The sequence below is a fragment of the Sciurus carolinensis genome, chromosome 16 (assembly GCF_902686445.1).
Source record: "Sciurus carolinensis chromosome 16, mSciCar1.2, whole genome shotgun sequence".
Lineage (NCBI taxonomy): Eukaryota > Metazoa > Chordata > Mammalia > Rodentia > Sciuridae > Sciurus > Sciurus carolinensis.
In genome coordinates, this window is record NC_062228.1 from 54,416,701 (window position 1) to 54,441,959 (window position 25,259).

General features: G+C 39.2%; 1 pseudogene; it reads left to right on the plus strand.

The window, feature by feature from the left end:
- Positions 1–953: 953 nt before the first annotated feature.
- On the plus strand, positions 954–2,626 carry LOC124966150 (voltage-dependent anion-selective channel protein 1-like; annotated as a pseudogene).
- Positions 2,627–25,259: the final 22,633 nt, after the last annotated feature.

Sequence of the window (25,259 nt, forward strand, 5' to 3'; positions counted from 1 at the left end):
CTGACCGCAACACATGCTGGGAAAACTGCAGGGACTTGGCAAACATTTCTGTAAAGCAAAATTAGTATTAGTATTTAAATAGATCATATTGCTAAAAAAATCTTGATTGCCAAACATCATTACAAACCACATTTCTTTTTTATTTGTGACTTAAAAACCACTCATTTCTTTTCCTTACACACAAATTGGGGCAGATCTCAGATTGGGAAGGCTCATGTCTCTTTCATGTAATGGTAATAGGTGAACAGACTTGGCCTGGAGAATTTTCATCCAGAATGGCTCATTTGTGTTCCTGGGAAGTGGTGCTAAGTACTATTTGGGAGCCTAGGCAAGTCTTTTAACTGGGGCCCTAGTTCGCCCACATGGGCCTTTTGACAGGGCTCCTTGATCTTCTTTGCAGACTGACAGATGAACTCCATGAGCAATTCAAAAATTGTTTGTTTTTGTACTGGGGATTGATCCCAGGGACACTTTACCACTGAGCTGCACCAACAGCCCATTTTATTCTTTATTTTGAGGTAGCATCTTGCTATATTACTGAGCCTCACCTCAAACTCTCCATTCTCCTGCCTTAGCCTCCCAAGGTGCTGGGATTTCAGGTGTGTGCCACTGTATCTAATTTGTGGGAAGTTTTCCTGGAAGCTTGTGCAGTAGCCACAAAGCTTATAATCTACTTTAGAAATTAGTCTTGATGGTGGAAAAACTTGCCATTGACATGAAACTCAGATCATTTCCAACACAGTCCTTAGGGCAACCTCAGATTTAATGGGGTCAGGGAACAAATTAAAATTCACTCTTCATTGGGAAAAAGAGGAAGCATTTGGGGCCATCTTTCATCTACCAGATACATGGAAATTTAATATTAAAATAAACAATATTCAGTCTTGTGCCTCAGCCCCTGTGGTACCAATGGCACTCCCACAGCTCCTGTTGCCACCACCTCTGAGTAGAAAATGGTTGTGTCTGCCACATACGATGATCTGGGCAAATGTTACAGGGACATCTTCACCCTGTGACTTCACAGGACTGTGTATTTGGCTTGATACAACTTTTTTTTCAAAACAAAATCTGAGAATGGATTGGAATTACAATCTCAGGATCAGCCAACATAGAGATCCCAAAGAGACAGGCGGCCTGGAAACAAGTACGGGTGGACAAACGACACCTGACATTTACAGAGAAGCAGGATGGTGACAACATCCTAGGCAGTGAGGCCATGGTGGAAGATCATCTTGCTTCTGGACTGACACTGACCTTTGATTCATCCCTCTCACCTAACACTGGGGGAAATCAGCTAAAATCAAGACAGGATATGAGCAGGCGCACATCCACCTGGGCTGCAGGGTGGCCTCTGACATCCCTGAGCCTTCCACAGAGCATCTGGTGTTGTGCCAGAGGGCTGTTGGTTGACTCACAAATCAATTCTGAGACTGAATGTCCCAAGAGACCCAGAGCAATATTACAGATGGCTACAAGACTGACAAGTTCCAGCTTCACACTAATGTGAATGATAGAACCAAGTTTAGTGGCTCCATTTATTAGAAGGTAAACAAGAAGTGGGAGACCACCATCTATCTCTCCTGTACAGGAGGAAACACCTGCTTTGGAATAGTAGCAAAATATCAGATCCACCCTGATGCCTGCTTCTCAGTCAAAGTGAACAACTCCAGCCTGATAGGATTAGAATACACCCAGATCCTAAAGTCAGGTGTCAAGTTGGCATGGTCAGCTCTGCTGGATGGCAAGAATTTCAAAGCTAGTGGTCACAAACTTGGTCTAGGACTGGAATTTCAAGCAGAAACAAATATTGTAAAATGGTTAATTATAAACTATTTTGCAGCATATACCTTCAGAATTTACTGTACCTTATAATGCTATATGTATGATATACAAGAATTGGTAAAAATCATGTTAGACTTCAGTCAAAGAGGATTCAGCTTTAAAGTATTACCATTTCAGAGGTATAGAGGGAACCAAGGTTCAAAAATAGTCCTTTAAGTTGTAGATTTGTGTGTAAGAGGCCTTGGTGTCCCTCTACGGATTATATCTTTCTCTCTCTGTCTCTTTGGCTCTCCCCCCCACCCCTCTCTCTCTCTTTCTCTCTCTCTTTTTATTTTTTTATTTTTATTTTTTGGGTGCTGGGGATCGAACCCAGGGCCTTGTGCTTACAAGGCAAGCACTCTACCAACTGAGCTATCTCCCCAGCCCCCCTCTCTCTCTCTTAACATATAAATGCCTGGAAGTGGAAGCTGGTAATGTCTGGGCACTTTGTAAAATGCACTGAGTAAATGAATGCAGTGTGACTTCCTGGGAGTCACACACGGCTTCCTAACCCTCATGGATGAGACGCTCGTGGTTGGTGGTGTGTACAAACACATCTGAAGGGACTTTGCTTAGACATATCTTCATGACCTTTCTCTGCCCTAGTGCATCATGACCTTGTTTACACCACAAATAGTCTTCAGGGGGTGGTTGCTCTTTATTTTGTGCCATTTTGGGGTGGAGTGTGGGTGTAATGAAGCATGTAATTCCAGACTTCATTCCTTTTCATGTTTTTTGGCCTTTTCAACAGTGTATGAAACAGCTTCCAGGAGCTCCAGTTACAACCTGGGAAGAGGCTGCATGATTGTGATCCACAGTGACAACACTAGGAATCTACACTGGACCTCTGTTGTACTCTCACCACTCAATTTGTTTTTTAGCAGTTTCATGGGGACACTTTACAGTCTTCCATTTTGTGTGGAACTGGATCTGACCCTTCAAATAATGTAATTAACATCACTTAAAACTTGAACATTAATGAAACCTTTAAAAATTCAATTCATTTTTTTAGAAAACAGTTTTAAGTTTATAGAGAAATTAGGAAACAAATAACAGTTTCCATATACCTCCAATCTACTCTCCACTATTATTATATTCTTAAATCAGCATGGTAGTTTGTTATACTTAATGAAGTAATATTGACACATTGCTACTTATAGCCCACACCCTCTTCAGAATTCTCAGGGTTGCTCTCCAGAGAGGGAAATGGGAGGTCCCAGGGGAACAATTGAGGGAGTCAGAACTAGTTTCCAGGAGTTTGGTCAATGCCTGGGAGCTGTTGGGGGTGTGTGGGGCTGAATGTTGGACCTGGCATGATACAAATGAATGAGAACCAGAGAGCCCATCAATGTGTCTGTATCCCAGGGTCACCCTCCACCCAACCAGGAAACACTCCTTCCTGACTCTCCCCTCATTTTTTAGGAGCATCCTTTCCTGCCTTCCCATCTCTGAATCTCAGACTGCACAAGACCAGTTCCCAGGAACACTGCCTACTCCCTGAGGACCTAGATCCCCAAATGATCACACCCCAAACAACACTGTCCTTAGATCTCCAGAACTACCTTACAACATGCCCAGGCAGAAAACACACATACAAATCAGCCCCAGGACAAACTATTCTTTCCTCCCATGGCTGATTTGCAACCCTGCCCACCTGGGGTTAGACTCAGGGAGTTTCTAGTGACTAAAGGATGATGAATAGGGAGGAGGGAATTTGTGGGGGGATTGGACTCCCACATAGCCCAGAACTACAGCCAAGCCAGTTGCTCTCTGCCACACACATCTAATGCATCCCTGGGGAGGGCTGGCCAGCTTCCAGGTGAAGGAACCAGATCTATTACACATGGAGAGCTGATGTGTGGACTAGACCTCAGCACATTTTACCCACCTGGGGTACAACCACACCTAATGCCACACTTCTAGAAATGCTCCTCCAGATGCACAGGTCTCCTGGGACAGATGACTTAGAGACAAAAGATCCCAGCTGTGAACTGTGACTGCAGCACTCCTTCCACCATCAAGGAAAGAACCAGCTGGGAAGCCTGCTGGGCTCCAGAAAGGAGGGAGCAAGGAGAGAGCAGTGGGGAGGGTTTCAGCACCTGCCCCTCCTGACATAGGACCTGCTGTGTCCCCCACCCTCCAGCTCCCCTCCCAGATTCTCTTCCACCTGGTTGGCATCTGTGTCTCTCTGAATCCCAATTTCAGAAAGTCTCTCTCTTTATTGGAAAGTGGATACTGGGGATTAAACCCAGGAACTCTTTACCCCAGTCCTTTCTACTTTTTATTTTGCAATAGGATCTCTCTAAATTGCTGAGGTTGGTCTTGAACTTGAGATCCTCCTGCCTCAGGTGCCTCAGTTCCTGGGATTACAGGGATGCACCATCATGCCTGGCTCTCTTTATCTTTCCAGATTATAAAAAGACTCATCCAGGATGTGCAGCAGATGCTTTTTGTTGTTATGGGGCTCAACTTAAGAACAGACCAATCACCACTGAGAAGTCCAAATTTGAGAGTCTTTATTAAGCCAGCTGACTGTCTCACACAATGCCCCAAAAATGGTTATTTGGAGAACAGCCCCAACCACAGGGTTGTTTGGGTTCTTATACCAAAAATCACATCAATCATAAGTGTCTGTTGCTATGATTTAAAATTACAAACTAACATCAATAGATCATCAACAGAGGGGGAAGTGGGTCAAAATGACCCTTACCTAAGTACAAACTAAAGAATGGTTACTAACATCCACACAATCACTGTTCACATGGTACATTGTTTAGGAGCAATAGAGGTCAAAAGAGAGCCATTTTTACTACATAGGAGTTGCCATTGTATATTATTAAACATTTCACACTAAGTAACTGATGATGGGTACAGAGGTGGGGTGTTCCCATGGGAGAAGCTTATTTCCTACATAACATGGAGTCTCAGAGCAAAATGGAGTCTGTCTAGTCATTTCCCTTAGAGTCTGGCCTAGAACATTCTCATGGAGTCAGATCTGTCAGCCCATCACATTTGTCAGGGGCTTAGAGAGGAGTCTGGGCCTGGGGCTTAGAGAGGAGTCTGGGCCTGGGATATGGGGATGGGTAATTTACATTGCAGATTTAGGAACTTCCAGCTCTGAGCATCATTTCTTATAATTTGAAGAGCAAGTTAAGGTGGTCCAATTGTTTTAACTGTGTGGTAAACTGAAAAGAATGGTCTTTCCTTGACTTTACTTCTTGCCGATTGTGGGATAAGTTTAGCATATAGTAACTCTTTCCTTATTCATCATCCTGCCTTGAGGATTCCCTAAGGAAGAGCTTAGGGTATGTTGGGAGTAGAGAGATCTGATGCCTGAGAGGAGGGCTGTACATTCACTCATAGAATTAATTTTTCTGCTGGTCTCCATCTTCTTCTCTGGGCTAGGCAGCCTTGCCCATGGTCTTCCATGTGATAAAGTTTAGGGAAAAAATCTGGAGCCAAATCCTAGAGTTTGTTCTGGATGCATCCTGAGGCATTTGTTTTTGTTTAAGGAGGAAGTGTTACAGGTGCCTCAGGTGTGTTTGACCATCCCTCAGCCTCAGGCTACTGTGTGCTTGACTTTGCACGAAACAGCACTCAGAGCCCTGTGGACATGAACCTCTTTTCTTTACTGATCTCAGTTCCCATCAAGGTAACAACCTCATGCTAGAGACCACTTCAGCTGTGATTAGGGAATGGAGAACACGTTTCTCATCTGTCCTTGGATTCTGCCTGCAGGAGGGGTGCCGACTGACTGGAGCTGTCCAGTCAGCACTGCTCAGAGCAGGAGGCCAGATAAATGCCTCCCTGGACTGTGGAAACCCATGCACATTATTGACTCTCCCCAGAGGAGACAAGAAGTTGGTGGGTGCATGGTTTTGTTTCAGGGCCCACCCCAGGGACCAGGAACTGCCAGTGCTAAGAGGATAATGCCCTGCCATTCCCTATGTTCCCTCCATCTGGTCCTTTTGTTGATGAAATCATTTTCTCTCTCTCCCCACCCTCTGTGATTCTTCTCTGTCATTTTCACTTTTTTCAATATTAAACAATATCAAATGTTTTCTTCAAATACACTTGAACACCAATAGAGATAATGGAGGAATGAAGTATATTGAAAAACACTCATCTGCTGACACGCCAAGGGCTGGTGATCGCCATCCCATGTCCTCTTTCCCCAGAATAGATTTCATGGGCAGGGCAGCGTTTGCATTCTCCTCTGTATTCTGAATAGCTGCCTGCATATAAACACCTGTGCATACATTTCACATTCCCCTTCATGTATAAAGGGTAATATAACATTCTCTTGAAATGCTACAAGACTACAGATATTTCTTAGGGTTGCCAGATTTGCATTTTATGAATAAATTGTAATTTATTTCATTTGATCATTTTGAAATCATTTAATTTATTCCCTTTTTTCTGTATTGCCCTAAAATGCTGCAATGATTATCTTTTAAAATTGTTTTTATTTGTTCTAATTGGTTATACATGGCAGTAGAATGCTTTTTGACACATTGTATACAAATGGGACACAACTTCTCATTCCTCTGATTGTACAAGGTGCAGAGTCACACAAGTAGTGTAATCATACATGTATATAGGGTAATAATGTCTATCTCATTCAACCATCCTTCCCATCCCCACTGCCCCACCCAACCCCTCACTCCCCTCCGCATAATCCAAAGTTCCTTCATTCTTCCCTACCCACCCCCCACTAGGAATCAAAATCCATTTATCAGAGAAAACATTTGGTTTTTGTGTTTTTTTTGGTATTTGCTTATTCCTCTTAGCATGATACTCTCTAGTATAGAGGTTTCAGGTCAGTCACAGTACAGAGGAGTAAAAGTCCTTTGAGTGGGCAAACTCTTCAGGACAATAAGGCCTTCTGTTTGAATGGATTAGAAACACTCTGCAAGTCCTCTCTCCTTGAGGCCTGGAGACATTGTCTTATTATAAGAACCTTTGGTACTAGTGGACTCTGAGGAGCAAGCAAGTTATGTGGTCTGCACATGTGCAAAGCTAACTGCACTATATAATCTAGGTAACTTGGGATGACCATATGGGATAGATAATAAAACTGAATTGGTTTTCCCACGGGAACCACTTCTTGCTATACACCATCCTGTGTGCTTGCCTCTTTATTTGCTTTCCCCTTAACCTTTACAGCTGGACCCCAATTCACCTTTACAGCGGTGCCCTGAGCTGGGACATTTGTGGGTGGGTTGATGGGAGAAGGGGATAGCTTACTTCCTGGAACAAGCTTTGACACATTGCTCATTCACTGGTACTTATCCCACTGAGGAGCTTTGGGAAATTCCCTATCTGATGCTCAACGTTGTCATCAGGCTGAACTTTCCTATTTGTTTTGTAAGGCTAAACATTCTGTAAGTAATGCAGAACTTGCTGCTTTGCTGTCTGAAGTGGATTCTTGCTGTCCTTGGTATCTGGAGAGTGGGTCTTCGAGACCCAAAGATTGGGAAGATATAGGTAAAAAATTTCATGAGGAACGGTGGGCTCCTATACCTGTGTTACATGCTTGGTATTTGTGTAAAGATGCTCTCTCAAAAATAGCCTTGACAGAGTCACAAACTTCTCTGGTAGTCTCTACAACTGGTTTTTTCTCAGTCACCTCCTCCTTCTTCCCCTCCTCCTCATCCTCTGCAAGTCCAGTCTTATTTATCTGAATGTCTGAGGCAGGAATGTGAGGAGGGAGAAACTCAGATATTGGCTGTCTGCCATATTAGATTAAATAATGGTAATCAGCCAGAATATGAACAATTGCCTTTTGCTGCATTTAAAGAATTAAGAAGAACGACATTGGAGAGTGGAATTAATAGTAATTTCATGCTCAATATAATAAGGAGGCACTGGTGAAATGGTTACTTCTCCTGCCCAAAGTACAGTGTTTTTATAAGAATACTCTGATTAAGCCCATGGTCAAGCTGAGGATACTGCTCAGGGAAATGTTAATATTGATTATGATGACTTGTTTTTTTGTGGGTCAAAGAGACACTTTACAATAAGCTCAGTTACCCACAACTGCCTTTGCCCAGATTAGAACCTTAGTTTGTAAAGCATGGAGGAATCCGTTGCTATAATTCAACAAGCCTCAAGGGAAACTTTTATTAATTTTCTTAACTGATTGTCTAAAGCTATTGGAAGACAAATAGACAATTTGGAAACTTCCAATATTCGGAGCAAACAACTAGCTTACAAAAATGTCAACCATGATTGTAAAGAAGTAGTGAAATCTATTTACCATAAAGTGGATACTACACTTTCTGATTTAATAAAAGTATGTCACAAGGTTGAAACTGAAAGTCATAAAGCAGATTTACTGACCGCTGATTTCAAATCCCCTGATAAACTTTGTTACAATTATTAAAAAACCTGACCATTTTCAAAAGGATTGTAAGAGGGCTGGTGATATAGCTCACTTGGTAGTGTGCTTCCCTTGCAAGCACAAGGCCCTGGGTTCAATCCCCAATGGTGCAAAAAAAATTTGTAAGATTAATAAAAGGGTCACAAAGATGACTCAATCAGAAATGTCCAATCTGTCCTAATGGATTTCATTGGGCTAATCAATGTAGATCTAAAACAGACATGTTGGGAAACCCAGTTACGGGTAGCCTCCTGACCCAGGGCCAAAGGAGGAGGAACTGTTTTCACCTGCAAATGCAAATGTCTCCCGCACAAATGTTTTGGATTCAAGCAGAAGCTCCTTCAACAAATCCTTCAATGCCACTAGAGGAAACACGGATAAATTCAATTACTGCTGAGGATGCTCAAATATGTCTCCCTGTGGATGTTTGTAAAATTGCTACACAAATTCAAGGACTTCTACTAAAATGTACCATTAGTTTAATTTTGCACACTCCCACAGTGATAAAGAAGGAAAATTTATAATTCCTGGAGTAATCAATTCTGATTTTGCTAGTGTTATATACATTCAAGTTTGGTCTCATATGCCTTTAAATCTCCCCAAGGGATCCTCCATAGCTCAATTAATTATCATTCCTTATATTACTGTCCAACAACTCCTAAATGAAAGAGGGAATGCAGGATTTGGGTTCACTTTTACTGGAGCATGTTTAAATATTACTGAAAATTGACTAAATTTAACCCTTTGCTTAAATGAACAGTCAATCACAGGGTTATTGGACACCAGTGCTAATGTTACAGTTATACTTGTCTCAATGTGGCCTCGTACATGACCCTTACAAAGGGCTACCCTGGTTTGGGGCACAGGAGACAATAATGAACAGACACTAAAAGCTCTGTATGGTTATGCTCTGCCCCTTCCAGTCCACAGCAAGTTATTTCTCAGATTCAACTATCCATTGTGGCAGTTCCCTTTCCTGTATGGGGCAGAGACATCTTACACAATTTACAAATGTCTGTGGAGTCGCTGTTTTATAGGGTCCTCTGAGAATCCAACCGCCTTGCCATTAAAATGGAAGGTCAGCACTCCTGTCTGGGTAGAACAATGGTCATTGTCAAAGGAGAAGTTGGCAGCTGCAGAGGCACTCATTCAAGAACAGTTACAATTGGGACATATTGAACCTTCTACCAGTCCATGAAATATGCCCATTTTTACCATAAAGAAAAAATCAGGGACATGGAGATTATTACAAGATTTAAGAGAAATTTAAAAAATGTATACAACTAATGGGTCCACTTCAGTATGGACTGCCTAACATTAATCTAATTTCTTGGGATTTTTCCTTATTTCGTAGACCAAAGACTCCTCTCTTAATGATTGGAAAAAATTTGCCTTCACAGTTCCTGTTTTCAATTGTCATAAGCCTGCTAATAAATATCAGTGGAAAGTTCTTCTTCAAGGTATGTTAAATAGCCCCACATTATGTCAACAGTTTTTGAATAAGGCTCTTCTGCCTTTCCAACAATTATTTCCACAAATTCTTGTTTATGATTATATGGATGATATTTTGATTGCTGGACCAATACTTAGAGAAGAGACTTTAAATTACAGCACATTCTATTACAATCTGGCCTCCATGTGGCCCCAGAAAAAATTCAACAACTCCTTATTTATTATTTAGGACATAATATACTCCAATGTTTTTCCATTCCTTATATTCCCAGATTGACTCTTTCTTCCAAATTTTCCTGAGTTCATATGCAATACTTTTTAGGACACTTATATTGGCCCTGACAATATATTTATTTAACTACTGATAGGCTGTAACCTTTTTTTCAATGGTTGAAAAAGCAACATAATCCCACCAGTTTTTTCCATTTAACTCCTGCACTGACTGCAGCTCATCAAAGTGCTAATAAAAATTATCTACAGTTCTTGTAGACAGACTCCCAATGCTCAATGTTCCTTTATCGCTAATAATCTTTACAGGAAAGTCTATGACTTTGCTACTGTTGTTGCCATTTTTAATCAAGACTTGCACATAATAGTGGTTATATTCTCCTCACTTTTCAGAAAGAAATGTTCTCCCTTATGATGATATGTAAGCTCAATTGATCTCAGATGTTTGCAATCGTATTTTATCTTTTACATGTACTTTATCTTACTTATGGAAAGACTTTACAATTTTCTTCATTTTATCAAGCTGTCTTAACTGATTTTTAGCTCCTATTGCTTTCCATGCACCTGGATGAATCCCTTTCCTTATTGTGTCACATATTAGAGTCCTTCTTCTATAATCTCCTCCATTCTACTTTCCAGTGGGATTACTGTTTATACTGATGGAGGAAAAAATAGGATGTGGTATCAATATTCACTGATAAAAAATGACTGGTTATTACACATTGCCTTAAGCTTTTCCTCAGCAAGAATTAGCTGCATTATTTTGGCTCTTTGTATGTTTCCCACTTCCCTAAACATCATTTCAGATTCTCAGTGTACAGTCAAACTGATGCCTCATATTTCCTCTGCAATTTTCTCACCTCATTTGGACTCTAATTCGATATCCCTGTTTATCACTCTTCAATCTCTTTTACAGGATTGTGTAGCTCCAGTATTTCTTACTCACATTCGTAGTCACACTAAGATTCCTGGACCACTCACTGCAGGAAATGCTCATGCTGTGCTGCTGTAAAATCACTTTATCTTCTCTTTTCTGATGCGGTGCAATCGCACAATTTTTTTTTTCATCAAAATGCTAGTTCCTTAATGAAAACCTTGTCTATTTCCTATCAGCAGCCTGTTTCATCATTGATAATTGCTCTCATTGCACATTCTTTCATTCCCCTACTCAGGAAAGTGTAAACCCTCAAGGTTTACTCTCTAATACCCTCTGACAGATGGATGTAACTCATTACCCTCCTTTTCATACCTATTGCTTTTTACATGTTACCATAGATACATCCTCAGAGTGTATGGGCCAGTTCACATCATCCAGAGAAGGTCGTAGCCCATACCTCTCAAGTGCTCTTTTGCATTGCCACCATGGGCAAAAGTCATCATTTAAAAACTGACAATGCCCCTGCTTATACTTCTAGTGCCTTTGCTCAGTTTTGTAATCAGTGGAATATGATTCTAACCCATGAAATCCCTCACAATACTACTGGACAAGCCTTCATTGAACATGCACATCACATGCTTAAAACATTCCTTTTAAAACAAAAACAAAAAAAAGGGACCTAGGCTTGCTCATGTTAATGATGCCCTAAATATTGTCTTGTTCAAAGTAGATGCTCTTAATGTACAGTATGAAGATAATACACATTGCTGGTCCTCTGCCTTGGACAGGCACTTTACCACTAAGGAACCACTACCAAAGATTTATATGAAATGCCGAGTTCCACCAGATCTGATATAGTGGGACCCTGCACCCTTGATTACATGGGACATGGGGATTTCTCAGCCATAACCTGCATGGATGAGAAAAGGGTTAACTGCCAAAGGACAATGCTGGCTATAAATCAATCAATTACCCATAAGCTTATCTAGTTAATAAGTACACAAGAGCCAATACTCTTTTTAAATGAGGGGGGATGTGATGGGTCTGGCCATACTAGCTCTGGCCTCTAACAACATGGAATAGCCCAACTCTCTTTTATTTATAGACACAGAGGTAAAGGAATCCATTATAGGAGGGATTTCCTCTGTGATGAACAGGATGGGGTGGAGTTAGGGGAGTCAATTTGTTCAGGGAAACTATCATATAACAAGGGAGGGAATCACTTCCACAGTGACACATATCCCCCAGCAATCTGGGACAGACCTCCATGTCTTCTGGTTCTGAGAAGTCAGACCTCTGTGTCAGGAGGATCCATCTCATCTGATTCTGCTAGATAAGGATGGCATCCCATGATGGAGTAAGGGATATGGTGTTGTTCTTACTACTACAGGTCCTGTCTGGATTCCTGCCAGGTGTGTGGGACCCGTCAATCATCATGAGTTGGCATTGAAGACTTCACAATCTGATTGTCAAATTCTCTTTGAACCTGAATGAAGAGGACCCTGATTCAAAGAAAGAAACTCTGACAAGAACAAGAGACCCAAGAGACCCTTGATCTTCTAATCATCTAGTGACTTGGGAGGATATGAAGAGTTTAACAACATCTGCTCAACACGTTCTAGCTCAGATGGGTTTAGAATGTACCTTGGAATACTTGATTATAATTCTGTTTGCAAAACTTACCCCAAATTCACAAATATTGTGGCTGTTATTGTGTTATTTCTCTGTTGTTGTATCCCTGTTGGTGGCACCCCTGTACAGAAAACTGTTCCATCTTTGACTTCCAACACTCATTATAATATTTGCATCCACTTAGTGGAAATTGTTAATTCTTCTGAAAAATTGTATCCATCATGCTATTGTGATAATAGGGCTGCTATTGATTATTTGATGTTGTTACATCATAAGGGATGCTAGGAATTTAATAATATGTGTTGTTTCAATTTAACTGATAAGAGTAATCCCATTCAAAGGGATTGGATCATCTTAAAGACAGAGTAAAGAAGATGCAAAAACATCATGGAGGTTGGGATTTATTAGAGTGGTTAACCTCATGGCTACCAAATTTTACATGGATCAAACAGGGGATGTTTATTGATACTAGCCATATTTTGCTGTGCTTGTTTTTGTCAATGCCTGCCTTGCTTTCTCCCTCTACTTTCTTTAAGCAAAAGACAAGTCATATCTGTTCAAAGGCCATAGGACACAAAAAAGGGGAGTTATAGAGGTTTCAGGCCAGTCAATGTACAGAGGAGGGAAAGTCCTTTGAGTGAGCAAACTCCTCAGGACAACAGGGCCTCCTGTTAGAAACACTGCAGCTCCTCTGTCCTTGAGGTCTGGAGACATTGTCTTATTATAAAAACTTTTGGTACTAGTGGACTCCAAGGAGCAAGCAAGTTAAGTGATCTCTATGTGCACAAAACTAACTTCAGTATGTAACCTAGTGTAGCTTGATATGACCCTGGAATAGATAATAAAACTGAACTGAACTGGCTTTCCCACAGGAACCTCTTCTTGCTATACACCATCCTGTGTTCTTGCCTCTTTATTTTCTCTCTCCTTAACCTTATAACTGGACCTCAATTAACATTTACACTCTAGTTCTACACATTTACCTGCAAATGCTATAATTTTATTCTTCTTTAATGCTGAGTAGTATTCCATTGTGTTTATGTACCATATTTTATTTATTCATTCCTGTGGCCATCTAGGTGGGTTCCATAGTTTAGCTATTGTAAATGGAGCTGCTATAAACACTGATGGGGCTGTCACTGTACTGTGCTGATTTTAAGTCCGTGCGTATAAACTGAGGAGTGGGATAACTGGGTCAAATGGTGGTTCCTTTCCAAGTTTTCTGAGGAATCTCCATACTGCTTTCCATAATGGTTGCACCAATCCGCAGTCTCATGAGCAATGTATGCATGTACCCTTTTATCCACATCATTGCCAATACTTATTGTTACTTGTATTCTTAATAGTTGCCATTCTGAGTGAAGTGAGATGAAATCTTAGTTTTGATTTGCTTTTCTCTAATTGTAAAAGATGATAAACATTTTCTCGTCTCTCTTCACAATATTGATTGTTCATTTTTTTGTGAAGAAGATTTTTTCATTTGAATTCATTCCATTTATTGATTCTTAATTTTACTTCTTGTACTTTAGGAGTCTTCTTAAGGAAGTTGGATCCTAAGCTGACAAGATGAAGTTTTGGGCCTACTTTTTCTTCTAATAGGTGCAGAGTCTCTGTTCTCATGCCTAAGTCTTTGATCCACTTTGAGTTGATTTCTGTGCAGGGTGAGAGATAGAGGTTTAAGTTCATTTTGCTACATATGAATTTCCAGTTTTTCCAGCACCATTTGTTGACTAGGCTATCTTTTCTCCAATGTATGCTTTTGGCACCTTTGTCTAGTATGAGATAACTGTACTCATATGGGTTTGTCTCTGTGTCTTCTATTATGTATCATTGGAGTACATGTGTAGTTGGTGCCAATACCATGACATTTTTAAGTTCTGTAGTGTAGTTTAAGGTCCTGTATTGTGATGCCTCATTCTTCCCTCATCTTGCTAAGGATTGCCTTGGTTATTCTGGGTCTCTTATTTTTCCAAATGAATTTCATGATTGCTATTTCTAGTTCCATGAAGAATGCCATTGGAATTTTAATAGGAATTGCCTTGAATCTGTATGACACTTTTGGTAGTATGACCATTTTGACAATATTAATTCTGCCTATTCAAGAACAAGGGAGACCTTTCATCTTGTAAGGTCTTCATCAATTTCTTTCTGTAGTTTTCATTATAGAGGTCTTTAAACTCCTTTGTTATATTGATTCCTAAGTATTTTTTTTTTTATTTTTTAGGCTATTGTGAGTAGTTTCCCTAATTCCTCTTGCAGTGAATTCAATGCTTATGTATAGGAATGCTTTTGATTTATAGGTATTTGTGGGGAGCCATCCTTATTTAGCAGAATCAGACGAGGTTGAGCTGCAGGACACAGAGGTCTGGTTTGTAGGAAATGGCTACTATGGAGGAATGTCCCAGATTGCTGGGAAGCATGCATCACTATGTGGGAGTGTTTCCCTGTCTGGTTCTGTAATCGTTCCCCTGAGAAAATGACTCCCCTAACTCCACATCATCCTGTTCATCACAGAAGAAGCCCTTCCCCTTCTGGACCCATTTACCTGTGTGTCTACATAAAAAAGGAGAGTTGGGATATGCCATGATATTAGAGGACAGAACTGGTATGGTCAGACCTGTCATGCAACCTCTCATTTAAAAAGAGTATTGGCTTTTGAGTGTTTATAAATGATTAGATAAGTTTTTGCGTAATTGATTGATTTGTAGTCAACATTGTCCTCTGGCAATAAATCCTTTTCTCATCCACGTGGAACATGGCTGAGAGACCCCCACAGGTATTAATTTTATATCCTGCTACTTTGCTGAATTCATTTACTAGTTCTAGATGTTTTCTGGTGGAATTTTTTGGATTTTCTAAATATAGAATTATATCATTGGCAAATAGTTGTAGTTTGAGTTCTTCTTTTCCTATTTGTGCATATTTCTTTAAATTCTCTTGCCTGTCTGATTGCTCTGGCTAGAGTTTCAAGCATGATGTTGAATGGAGGTAGTGAAAGAGATTATCTCTGTTTTGTTCCAGTTTTAGAGGAAAAGCTTTCAATTTTTCTCCATTTAGAATGATGTTGTCCTTGGGTTTAGCATAGATAGCTTTTACAATGTTGAGGTATATTTCTATCATTCATAGTTTTTCTAGTGTTTTGAACATGAAGCGGTGCTATATTTTGTTTTAAAGACAACTACTGTACAATCCTGTTAGTTGGTAGGCAAGGAGATTTTTAAAAAAAAATTTTTTTATTCACTGATAGACTTTTATTTTATTCATTTATTTATATGTGGTTCTGAGAATTGAACCCAGTCCCTCACACATGCTAGGCAAATTCTCTACTACTGAGCCACAACCCCAACCCCAGGGGATGCTTTATTTCTTCAAATGCTTTTTCTGCATCTATTGAGATAATCATATGATTCTTGTCTTTAAGTCTATTGATGTGATGTGTTACATTCATTGATTTCCGTGTGTTGAACCTACCTTGCATTCCAGGGATGAATCCCACTTGATCACAGTGCACTATCTTTTCAATATGTGTTTGTATGGGATTTGCCAGAATTTTATTGAGAATTTTTGCATCTATGTTCATCAGGGATATTGGTCAAGAGTTTGTTTCCTTGATGTGTCTGTCTGGTTTTGGTATCAGGGTGATACTACCTTCATAGGATGAGTTCAGAAGGGTTCTCTCCTTTTCTGTTTCATGGAATAATTTGAGGAATATTTGTGTTAATTCTTCTTTGAAGGTCTTTTAGAGCTCAACTGAGACTCCATCTGTCCTGGGCTTTTCTTGGTTGGTAGGCTTTTGATGGTGTATTATATTTCATTGCTCAAAATTGACATGTTTAAATTGTGTATGACTTCCTGCTTCAGTTTGGGTATATTGTATGCCTGTAGAAATTTGTTGATGTCTTTGAGATTTTCTCTTTTATTTGAAATTTCAAAACAGTATCTAATTATCTTCTGTGTTCCAGTAGTGACCATCATGATATTTCCTTTTTCAGCATAAATTTTAGTGATTTGAATTTTCTCTCTCTTTTTGTTAGTTTGGCTAAGGGTTTATCATTTTTATTTAGTTTTTCAAAGAACCAACTTTTTGTTTTGTCAATTTTTTGAATTGTTTCTTTTGTTTCAGTAGCAATAATTTCAGCTCTGATTTTAATTATTTCCTGTCTTCTGCTGCTTTTGATGATGATTTGTCCTTCTTTTACTATGCCTTTGAGATGTAATGTTAGGTAATTTATTTGTTGACTTTTTATTCTTTTAGTGTATGAGGTCAATGCAATGAACTTTCCTCTTAGCACTGCCTTCATAGTGTCCCAGAAATTTTGATATGTTGTATCTGTGTTCTCATTTACCTCTAATTATTTTTATTTCCACCCTGATTTCTTCTTTTATCCATTCATCATTCAATAGCATGCTATTTAGTCTTCAGCTGTTGGAGTGGCTTCTATTTTTTTTTTTGTATCATTGATTTCTAGCTCCATTCCATTATCTGATAGAATGCAGAATAGTATTTTTATTCTTTTGTATGTGCTGAGAGTTGCTTTGTGGTATAACATATGGTGTATTTTAGAGAGGGATCCATGTACTGAGAAGAAAGTGTATTTGCTTGATGATGAATGAAATATTCTATAGATGTATGTTAAATCTAAATCATTGATTGTATTATTAGTTTTAATTTTATAGCTTCTTGTTTAGTTTTTGTTTGGAATATCTATTCAATGCTGAGAGAGGTGTGTTAAAGTCACCAAGTATTATTGTATTGTTGTCTATTTGATTCTTGAAATTGAGAAGGGTTTGTTTGATGTACTTGTCTGCTTCATTGTTTGGAGCATAGTTATAATTGTTATGTCTTGTTGATGTATGATTTCCTTAAGCAGTATGATATGATTCTTTTTCCCTTCTGACTAACTTCAGTTAGAAGTCTACTTTGATATAAGGATGGAAACCACTGCTTGTTTACACAGTTCACGTAAGTGATATGTTTCTCCAACATTTTGCCTTCATTTAGTTGTTGACTTTTGATTCTTTTCTTGAATTTGCTCCATGAAATAAATTTTTCTCTTAGTACTGCTTTCATAGTGTCCCAGAAATTTTGATATGTTGTATCATCATTCTCATTTACCTCTAAGAATAGTTTTATCTCCTACCTGATGTTTTCTGTTATCCATGCTTCATTCAATAGCATATTATTTAGTCTCCAGGTGTTGGAGTAATTTCTGTTTTTTATTTTGTCATTGATTTCTAATTTCATTCCATTATGATCTGATAGAACACAAGGCAGTATCAATGGTTTTTTTGCATTTACTAAAGGCTGCTTTGTGGCATAACATATGGTCTATTTTAGAGAACGTTCCATGTGCTGCTGAGAAGAAAGTGTATTGACTCTTTGATGGATGGAATATTCTATATGTTTGTTAAGTCTGTGTTATTGAGTTCTATGGTTTCTTCATTTAGTTTTTGTTTGTAAGATCTGTCCAGTGGTGACAGTGGTGTGTAAAAGTCACCCAGAATTATTGTATTGTAGTCTATTTGATTCCCGAAATTAAGAAGGATTTGTTTGATGTTCATGAATGCACCGTTGTTTGAGCATAAATATTTATAATCATTATGCCTTCCTGATTTATGGTTACATTAAGAAGTATGAAATGACCTTCTTTATCCCTTCTAAACTTGGTTTGAAGTTCACTTTACCTAAAATAAGGAAGTAAACGTGCACTTTTTTATTGAGTCCATGTGCATGGTAGATTTTTTCCCATTCTTTCACCTTTAGTCTCTGGATGTCCTTATCTATGAGGTGTGTCTCTTGAAGGCAGCATATTGTTGGGTCTTTCTTTTTAATCCAGTCTGCCAGTTTATGTCTTTGATTGATAAATTTAGGCCATTAATATTCAGGATTATTATTGAGATACGATTTGTATTCCCAGTCATTTGGACTTATTTTTATTTAACTTCACGTGGTTTCTCCTGCGAATGGTTTTTCCTTTAAGATGGTTCCACCCTTTGCTGACCTACATAGTTGTTTTTCATTTTCTCCTCATGGAATATTTTGCTGAGAATGTTCTGTAGTACAGGCTTTCTATTATAAATTCTTTTAACTGTTGTTTTATCATGGAAGGATTTTATTTTGTCTTCAAATCAGAAGGTTAGTTTTGCTAAATATAGGATTCTTGGTTGACAACCATGTTCTTTCAGAGCTTGAAATATGGTGTTCTAGGCCCTTCTAAATTTTAGGGTCTGGGTTGAGAAATCTGCTGATATCCATATTGCTTTCCCCCTATGTGTAATCTGTTGCTTTTCTCTCACTGCCTTCAAAATCCTATGTTTATTTTGTATGTTAGGCATTTATATTATGATGTGACTTGATGTGGATCTTTTGTAATTTTGTGTGTTTGGTTTTCTGTAAGCTCTTGTATTTGATTTTCCATTTTATTCTTCAGGTTTGGGAAATTTTCTGATATTATTTCATTAATAGGTTGTGCATTCCTTTGGTTTGTATCTCTGTGCCTTCCTCAGTCCTGATAATTCTTAAATTTGTTTTTTTCATGACATCACATCCAATAGTTCTTACAAGTTTTGTTTATGATTTCTTACCATCTTCTCTGTTTGGTCAACTTATTTTCAAGATGAAATATTTTGTCTTCATTGTCTGAGGTTCCGTCTTCCAAGCGATCCAGTCGATTGGTGATGCTTTCCATTGAATTTTTATTTGGTTTATTGTTTCCTTCATTTCTGGTTTTTTTTGAGAATCTCTACCTCTTTGTTGAAATAATATTTTATTTTCTGCAGTTGCTCTTTCAACTCTTTATTGCAGTGATCATTCATTGCCTGCATTTCTCTCTTATGTCATCTTTGCTTCACAAATCATTGTAATTATGTATATTTGAACTCATTTTCTGACATTTCATCTACCATGCTGTCACTGGATTCTATTAATATAGAATCTAGGTTTGTTTGGATCATTTTCTTCCCTTGTTTTTTCATGTTGTTCACATATATTCTCCTCTAGCAGTGCAGATCTGGGGTTTGCTGTTTCCCCCTATAGCCTTATAGTGACCCTATAGGTTTCCAAAACTTTTTATTTAAGAGGGAGATCAATATTAGCACCACCCACTATGGATAATATGCAGCCCTAAACCAAATAACCCCTATGAAGATGTTGACTATATTGTCACAATAAACAGAATGAATTCAATTTTTATCTATAGTATAACAAATAGATTTGCAATAAGGTCTTCAGTTTCTAATGGACAATGAGGAGGGAGAGGGGTATAGGATGTAACTGTTAGTGGGATAGGAAATTGTGAAAGTGTAATCAAAAGAAATTGGTTGTTAGCATGAGAAAAGGAAGAAAGAGATTTTGAGGAAAATAAACAGAAGGAAAATAGAGAAAGAAAGAAAAGTAAAGAAAAAATCCAAAAATTTTTGAAAATAAGAAAAAAAGGGATTGGGGTATAGCTCAGTTGGTGGAGTGCTTGAGTAGCATAAATATTTATAATCATTATATCTTCCTGATTTATGGTTCCCTTAAGCAGTATGAAATGTCCTTCTTTATCCCTTCTAACTTTGGCTTGAAGTCCACTTTATCTAAAATAAGGATGGAAACCCCTGCTTTTTTACTGAGTCTGTATGCATGGTAGGTTTTTTCCCATCCTTTCACCTTTATCTATGAGGTGAGTCTCTTGAAGGCAGTATATAATCCAATCTGCCAGGCTATATCTTTTGATTAATGAGTTTAGGCCATTAATATTCAAGGTTATTATTGAGATATGTATTCCTGGTCTTTTGGTTTAATTTTGATTTTTAAATTTGACTTGGTTTCTCCTTTGATAGATCATTACTTTAGTGTAGTTCCTCTCTTTGCTCCATTTCATTGTTTTTAAAATTTTTCTCGTTTCCTCTGCATGGAATATTTTGCTAAGAATGTCCTGTTGTGCAGGCTTCCTAGTCATGAATTATTTTAAATTTTGTTTATCATGGAAGGTTTTTATTTCTTCTTCAAATCTGAAGTTTTATTTTGCAGGATATAAACTCTTGGTTGGCATCCATTTTTTTTCAGAGCTTGATATATGTTATTCCAGGACCTCCTGGCATTGATGGTCTGGGTTGAGAAATCAGGTGAAATCTGAATTGGTTTCTCTCTATATGTTATATAATTTTTTTCTCTCACAGCCTTTAAATTCTATCTTTATTCTGTATGTTAGTCATTCTCATTGTAGTGTGTCCTTATGTGGGTCTGTTGTAATTTTGTACATTTGGGGTCCTGTCAGCCTCTTGTACTTGCTTTTTCCATTTTATTCTTTAGATTTGGGAAGTTTTCTGATATTATGTCATTAAAATAATTGTGCATTCCTTTGGTTTGTATCTCCTTACCTTCATCTATTCTGATAAATCTTAAATTTGGTCTTTTCAGCTTATCCCATATTCCTTGGAATTTCTGTTCATGGTTTCTTACCATCTTCTCTGTGTAGTTGACTTTATTTACAAGAGTGTATATTTTGTCTTCATTGACTGAGGTTCTGTCTTCCAACTGATCTAGTCTGTTGCTGATGCTTTCCATTGAATTTTTAATTTGGTTTATTGTTTCCTTCATTTTGAGGATTTTTGCTTGATTCCTTTTATAACCTCTGCCTCTTTATTGAAGTGATATTTTGCTTCCTGTATTTTCTCTCCAATACCTTCCTTTATTTAAAAGATCAATCTATGTATTTTCTAAACTCCTTTTCTGAAATTTCTTCTACTGTGTTGCTTATAGATTCTATTGTCGATTTTTTTGAGGCATTTTGTTCCATTGTTTTCTCATGTTGTTTGTGTGTCTTCTCATCTAGTGGTAGGATCTGATGCAGTACAATTTCTACCCTATAGTTTTATAGTGTCCCTGAAGGCTTCTGGTACTTCACCTTTAAGGGGGAGACCAATATTAACAGCAAAAATACCACCTCTACCCAAATGGCTCCTATTAAGACATTTACAATTTTGTCACAGTGGACAATTATGAAGTGTTCGATTATTGTCTACAACATAAACAGTAAGTTTGCTAAAAGAGTTTACCATTTCAAATGATGGACAATGAGGGCACAGAAGTAGTGTAAGATGTGATGTTTATGAGGGAGAAGTAGAGAAGATAGATGTAAAAATTTAGAGTAAGAGTGATGGAGGAATTAATATAGGTTGACTGTTAGTATGAGATAAGTGAGAAAGAGACTCCAGGGAAACAGGTGAGAGAGAGAGAAAAAAAAATATATATATATATATATTACAGATTTTAAATAGTAAAAATATAAGAATACACAACAAAACTTTGATATACTATTCAGACATCCCATTCCTCAATAAATTGATGCATGAAGAATATGTGGATTCAAAGATGGTAGAAGTGTGTGAGAAAGGGTGACAAAATAATTTCAATGGAAAATTGAATGATTGCTTCTGTAGGCTCTCAAAAATTTTCTCAGCTTCCCTTCTCCACCAATAGGTTGAGTTGTCTGAAGTTTGATGTTAGCTCCAGTCTAATGGGTGCTGGACTGCTTGATATATGTGAGTTGATAGCAAGATGTCCTCACTCTCTCTTCCAGTATTCCCACCGATTTTATCCAGCCCCTCTGTCCCTGCACACTTCAGGACTCAATAAACTGAAGAAAGTCCAGTTTTCTCCAGTTAATGCAAACTGTGTTCACCACAGGGAACTGCCTCTAGTCTCCAGCTTTCCACAGGCTTGCCAGACCCAGACTAACCCATGGAAACCCAGCTGCAATCTGATAGACCTGGACTTCAGTTTCCACAGACTCTGTCTTGCTGCAGTCCCAAGATCTCAGTGTTCTTTAATTTGCAGAGATACCACCAAGGATGCACTCACACAAAGGAGTGACCCTGCAAATAGGCAGCCAGATGGCCACTACTATCACCATGAGCAGAAATAATTCAGGTGCAACCAGAACTGCAGGCACCCCAACCTATCTCCAATTCCTGGCCTGTGTCTCCAGATCGAGGTGGCTATTACCTAAGATTGAAGCAATGGCATCTACAAACCTGTAGGCTATGGCTGGTGTCCCAAGATAGCAGTGGCCACATGTAACCAAATCTGTGGGTACAGTGAAAACAGACTTACAGGTAACAGCAGGCAGCAGGTGATCCAATGGTGGTCTGTGGGTGGTTTACAGGCAAACAGCAGATGATCAGCAGGTGGACCTGGTGCAGTGGGTGATGGGCAGGTGAAAGGTGGGTGATGGGCAGGTAAGAGGTGGGTGAATGGGCAAATGGCAGATGATAAGCTCTGGTCAGCAAACAATCTGCACTCAAAAGGCAGGCTATATGTGGGAGACAGTGGTTGATTTTGTCAGACAAATGGGGTAAAATATTGGGAATCAGTGGCCAGCAATGACTGCCTCATAGAGAAACAGTATTTCCTCTGCTTAAATCCTGAGTGATGGAGAGACAAGGAATGTAACTTCCCTCTAGTCTGCCATCTTGGATCCCCTCTGCAGTGAATATCTTTGCAAATCTTTGTGTACTCATTAGTGTGTTTTGTAACCCATAGAGGTATAAGTGAGAATTCTGATGCAAGTTGTGTAGGACAGATCAAGTCACATGTGAGTGATAAACCACTGAAACCAAAACAATGAACAAATTGATTACTTCACATGAGAAGAAGCCTGCCCTATCATTAGGCTAGGGTTTCCATTCTGCTCCAATGCACTCACTCTAAACACTAAAAACCTGACCATGATGTTTATCAGAGACTTTACTCTGGAGTTGTTACCCACTGCTGTGTGATGTGCAGTTTCCAGGTGCCTGACCTAAGTGCCTCATGCCAGGTCAAAACATCCAATCCCTTCCTAAGGAACAGAGATCAACATCCGAAGTTTCAAGGAGAGTTACCCTCACTGACCCATGGCAACAGACATGCTTGTGTTCATGGGCTCTCCAATATTTTGCCAAAATAAATCTCCTTCCAAGAGCAGAGTCACAGCCCAGAAAGAGGGATCACCCCATACCTACTGCCTCCCTGGAGATGGATCCATTTGTTTTTGAGTGAGCAAGATGTGTTTTGGAGGTTTTGCTTACAAATACTTTTGTATTGGGTGAGAAACAGTCATTGTCAGTAAGATAGTGTTCTAAATCTCTGGGTGACCTTAGGTGATGGCACCACGTTGCACTCCCCAGAGGCTAGGGACATTTACCCAATGAACACAGCCTCAAACAAGTGGAATATTCCATGCAGTCTGTGACCTACAGTCTCAAAACTGGGATCTGTGGCTCAAGTGAGATCTGAATTCCATGACTCTCAAGAACCGGAGACCCAATCCCAAGATCCTAGCTCTTCCTTTGCTTGTCCAAATCAGCTCAACTCATTCCCTCTGCCAGTGATCCATCATCCAGTGCACACAAGTATGTCAGCAAGTTCAGGGGTCCAGTACACAGTGAGCCAGAACATTGAAGTGCACCTTCACCTTGAGTGTGAGGGGCTGAAGAAGTTACCCCTCATTACGTGATCAACACAAGCCCCAATGGGCTGCCCTCTGGCTGCCTTCCAGTTCTCCTCTTATGTCACTAGTTGGGCTGCTTATGTTCAATCTCAAACCTGGGCAAATTTTACAACAAATAAGAAATAAACACACAAATGCATAAATAAGCTTCATAGAACAGGAGATGTGGAAATAAAAGAGAAAGCTGGTGGTGACTGGCATAACGTTAAGTGGTGTTAAGTCAGGATTCCAGAAGCTGCTGCTGACCAATACATGAGAACTTTTTGAGAGGCTTGTTAACCACAGATGTCATTGAATCACATATTTAAAGTGTTAAAACCCCACTAATGTAGTCTTCTATATCCTGCTGAATTAGCCTTCAAAAATTAAGTACCAAGGCTCCAACATACACCCCTGAAGGCAGTGACTGAAATCAGACTAGTTATCCTGTTGTTAACAACTGAGAAGACAGATGAAAACTGAGACCACTGCTCCCAGGTAGTGCACAAAGGCATCATATATTCTCAATCTCTGAAAGAAGAGAAACTCACAAAGTGATTTCTGGATGACCTCTGCCTGGGACACTTTTCCAGCTGAAGTGCACGTGGCAGGGATGGAAGTTGAGGACCACAGTCTGCAGATCGGTGGTTATTCAGGACAATGGTTGAGCTGGAACCTCTCAGGTGTGGTATGAAGAAAGTGAGCATAGGTGATCCCAGGAGTCCATGGGGTTCTGCAAAAGTTCCACACCATGACCAGGCTCCACACACCAGGCAAGACCATCAAAAACCTACCAGAAAGGTAAGGCTTGGGGAAGAGCTACCTGTCTCATCTCTACCCACAGGATTTTAATCTGTAGAGTGACCATTCAGAGAGACCAATGCCATTGAGTGTAGTCTTGTGTTTCTCTGCTGACTAGAAATGAGAGCCCCAGCATGTCTAGCAGGAACCTGGGGATGCACCAGGTATGCTGAGGAGGCAGAAGCAGGAGTTAGGGGGAAGCTGGGCGAGAGTTGATACTGCTTCCTGTGGGAAAGGCAGGGCCAGGAGGGAGATACAGCTAAACTGGTTAGTTTGAGTAGCACCAGCAGGCTATGGGGCACAAGTTGCTATTTTCTGCTGCCTGGTCCTGGGTTTATTTAGAGTAGGAAAAATACTAGGTTGGTGTGTGGGACATAGATCTGTGAGCAGATCATAGGAGAGAGGTAAACAGTTTGGGTGATTATTTGGGTCCTATAATTAATAGATAACAAAGAGATAAAGACTCTAAAAACATAAATCACTCTTCCAGTTGGAAGGGAATAAAAGTTATGATATTGAAAAGTAATGCATGACCCTGGAGCAAGAATTAAGGGACAAATGTGAAAACTAAGTTCAACTCTATAGGTGAGTTGATAGTATCATGTCCATG